At 56.4% G+C, this 4,168-nt stretch overlaps 1 pseudogene; it reads right to left on the bottom strand.

Annotated features, from left to right (window-relative positions):
* Positions 1–240: 240 nt before the first annotated feature.
* On the bottom strand, positions 241–1,723 carry LOC123083226 (putative serpin-Z8; annotated as a pseudogene).
* Positions 1,724–4,168: the final 2,445 nt, after the last annotated feature.

The raw sequence follows: 4,168 nt of genomic DNA, 5'->3' as shown, positions 1-4,168 counted from the left end.
GGTCGCAAGGTAGAAAGAAAGATGGCTTAAGAATAGGAAACATGGGCAAAGGAATATTTTATCTGCGGGAGTAAATTGTACGGGGGAGTTCACAGTTTATGTGACCAACATTTTTATTGGAATAACAAATATAGAAGACATCTTTTAAATATAATCACACTGAAGCACATATAAATTCATCATAGTACAAGTAGGAGCACTGCTGTACTCAAAATAGGAAAAGAAATGTGTTTGTCGACCTCAACAGCTAGCTATTTATTACTCCTTGGATGGGTCGAGGAAGTGCCCCGCGAAGACAACAGCTCCAGTCGCCTCATCCACTATGTAGTAGGAAAATGGATGGTCGGCAATGAAATCAACCTGCGGAGGTGTTGGAGGTGACGGAGGCCTTGCGCATCCAAGAGCCCCGACCAACATAGTGACAGCGGCGGCTTCAGTCCCTTCCTTGTTTACCTCGACAACAGCCTTGTGGATGACATCCCCCACCACTACCGGCAAGCTAGAGCCATCGTCCTCCACCATGTCAGATAGGTTGCCACGCTCACAGAACGGCAGCTCAAGCCCTAGCTTCTTGAGCACGGCGACGATGCTGCTATGGAAGGACAGCTTGAACTTTGGCATCCGGAACTCGCAGAGGGCGATTTGCTGCTCCGGCAGGTGGTCGTGCAGGAACCCAGGTCGGGAGGTTTCCAGCAGCCACCACATGCCGTCGTGGGCGTCCGGGAGAAATATGCACATGGAGAACTGCGTGTACCCAGTACGATCGGGGCCGGAGTACACCAACGGAGCAGCACGCTGGGATGGATAGGGGTTGCCTGCCCAAGGATCAGGCTTGTAGCGGTTGCCAAATGCATTACCAGGGTAGCCAGTCCGACCAGGAACATGGGGGAGGGCGATGTATGGTCGGTTAGGAGGGTGGCCAAACCGACCAGGTGCACCATTAGGATATGGCCCGGGATAGGTATACGTGGAGGTGTGGTTGCGGAATCGAGGAGGAGGATAGGGACGATGACGGAGTTTGAGTACCTTGAACCCGTCGTGCACAGCGACGAACTGCGACATTGTACTCTGCATGAAGGGCACGTCGACCTGGCTGCGGTCGAGCCGGTAGAAGGGTTCGTGCATGGTGTGCCTCCTGTCGAACGGCTGGTCCTCCCACTTGCCCTTAAAGTACACGGCGTTGCCGAGGACGGAGTTATTGCTGGATTTATCGATCCTTTGGGGAGAACGCTGCGGATGAGGTTCTTGGTCACCTGAGCCGCCCACGCGTTGATTTGGCCACGTGCTTCCTCCGGTGCGCCCCGGAAGTTGACGGTGCTCGCCTCCGCCTTGTACGTGCCCACGACGGCCTCGCGGAAGGCCGTCTTCAGCGGCCGCGACAGGTCGCTCCACACGCCGCACGCGAACGCCACACGAGGACCGCCCGAGGCGGACCTGTCCTGGAGCGCGTCCGCCGCCATGCGGGACACGAAGCTCTCAAGCTCGCCACACGACCGCGCGCCAAGGATGCGGAGGATCTCGTTCAGAGTGGCGTCACTGGCCCCGGCGGCCAGGAGCGACAGAGCTGTGTAGATGGACAGCGGCGAGAAGACGAGGTTGTTATTGGGGTTTTCTTCCGCGAGGCGCTTGCTGAGGCCGGCGGCAAACTGCGCCAGGCCAGAGCTGGACTGCGGCGACTTGGCCGGCCAGTCCATCGTGGCAGAATCCATCAAAGCCGCTCGCAGGAGACGTAAGTACAGAATCTTTCGTGGATATTTTGCTTTGCTTGGCCAGTATATAACGGAGACGTAGTGTTAGGTACCAGGTCGATCTACTACTACTAGCTCTCGATTACAATTCTGGATTCGAATTACAAATTGGTCTCTCTGTTCTTGAGGAAGAGGAAGGAAGGTAGGTGGGGAAGAAGGAAGCCGCCGTTCGTTCCTGATCCAGCCTGGATGCCGATCCCTTCGTAGCCTGGGGGTTAAGTAGCGAGCCGTCAGGCGAGCGGGCTCAACGGGCCCATTCTGGCCCGACGAATCTTCTGTTGGGCTGTGCGATCCTCTTGGGCCGGCCGTTTACGCGTCTCGGTGTGAAGCCTTCGACTGCCTTGGCTGTTCGTGCGCTGACATCCCCTCCTCCTTGAGAGCTGGCTTGTCCCCAAGCCAGCAGATCCGGAAAGCGCTCGCGCATGGACCTGGCGTCTTCCCAGGTGGCGTCGAGGACGGACGGGTCAGACCAGCGCACGAATACTTGCTCACGCCGGCCCTGGGGGTGTTGGGCCAGCATGTGTCGATGATCGCCACCGGCGACAATGGTTCCTCCGGTGGGGTGGGCAGCTTGTCTTCCACCGTCGTGTTGTTGGAGAGTGCTCGCCGTAGCTGAGAGACGTGGAAGACGGGGTGGACCTTGGCGCCGGCGGGAAGATCCAGTTCGTACGCGACGAGGTTGACGACGCGGATGATCTTGAAGGGTCCGAAGTAGCGGAAGGAAAGCTTGTGGTTTGCGCGACGTGCCACCGTCGTTTGTATGTAGGGTTGAAGCTTGACGAAGACCGCATCACCGACGACGAAGGAGCGATCAGTGCACTTTTTGTCAGCCTGCGCCTTCATGATGTTGCGCGCCCGGTGGAGGTGCTCGGCCAGCACTTGCTGCATGTGCTTGCGTTCCTCGAGCCAGTCCTTGAGCGAGGGAATGGAGCAAGTGGAGGCCGCCTCGATGCCCCAGTGACGTGGTTCATGGCCATACAATGCAACAAAAGGTGAGGTGCCCAAGGAAGAATGAAAGGAAGAGTTGTACCAGAATTCTGCGAGTGCGAGGTACTGGTGCCATTTGCTTGGACAGGCATGCGTGAAGCACCTTAAGTATATCTCCAGGCACTGGTTGACGCGTTCAGAGTGCCCGTCGGTTTGAGGGTGCTACAGTGTACTCATGTTGAGCTCGGATCCGATGATCTTGAACAACTCTTGCCAGAACTTGCTCGTGAAAACTGGGTCTCTGTCCGATACGATCGCCTCCGGAAGCCCATGGAGTTTATAAATGTTCTCCAAGTAGGCGTGCGCAACCTTGGCCGCCGTGAATGGGTGGCTCAGAGAGAGGAAATGACTGTAGCGGGTGAATTTGTCGACAACGACGAGTATGCAGTTGTACTTGCCTGAAGTGGGAAGACCGTCGATGAAATCCATGGTGACCACCTTCCAGGCGCGGTCTGGCACCGGCAGAGGCTCGAGAAGTCCCGGGTAGCGAACGCGCTCTGGTTTTGCTTGCTGGCAGACTGAGCAGGACTGGACGTACTGACGGGTGTGTTCTTTCATCTTGGGCCAGGCGAACAGTTGACGCAGACGATGATAAGTGACTGGCACGCCGGAGTGCCCGCCCATGGTGCTGTCGTGGAATGCACGGAGCATCCGCTATTGCAGGGCGGGAGAGCCGCCCAGCCATAGCCGATCGCGGAAGTAGAGTAGGCCGTCACGCGTAGAGAAACACCCTTTTGGGTCCGGTCGTTTGGACAAGTCTTCCAAGATCTTATGGACTTGTGGATTTGTGCTGTAGCTCGCCACGATGTCGTCCAGCCAAGCCGGGGTGCAGACAGACACTGCCGCGATGAGCTCATCAGGGGTGCGGCGCGAGAGCGCATCAGCAGCAGTGTTAGAAGATCCGGAGCGGTAGCAGATTTTATAGCGCATCCCGATCAGTTTGGTGAATGCCTTCTGCTGCCACGGGGTGGACAAGTGTTGATCATCGAGGTGCACGAGGCTTCTTTGATCTATACGGATGATGAATTCGTCGTTGTGCAGGTAAGGGCGCCATTGCTCGACGGCCATGAGAATGGCCATGCATTCTTTTTCATATGTGGAAAGGCCACGGTTCTTGGGGCCAAGCGGCTTACTCATGTAGGCGATCGGGTGCCCATCTTGCTGAAGGACAGCGCCAACACCGTAAGCGCAAGCATCGGTGTCGATCACGAACTTCTTCCTGAAATCAGGAAGTTGCAGCACGGGTGCTGTTGTGAGCTTCAGTTTCAGTGTATCGAACGCCTGTTGCGTGTCACTTTTCCATAGAAACTGGTGGTTTTTCTTGAGCAGGGTGAACAGACGCCTTGCAATGATCCCAAAGTGTTGCACAAACTTCCGATAATATCCAGCGAGGCCAAGGAAACTGCGCACATCCTTGGCGTACTGAGGAACAG

The sequence above is a fragment of the Triticum aestivum genome, chromosome 4A (assembly GCF_018294505.1).
Source record: "Triticum aestivum cultivar Chinese Spring chromosome 4A, IWGSC CS RefSeq v2.1, whole genome shotgun sequence".
In the NCBI taxonomy this organism is placed as follows: Eukaryota; Viridiplantae; Streptophyta; class Magnoliopsida; order Poales; family Poaceae; genus Triticum; species Triticum aestivum.
The sequence above is the reverse complement of the archived record's forward strand: the minus strand, read 5'-3'. Positions and strand labels throughout refer to the sequence as shown.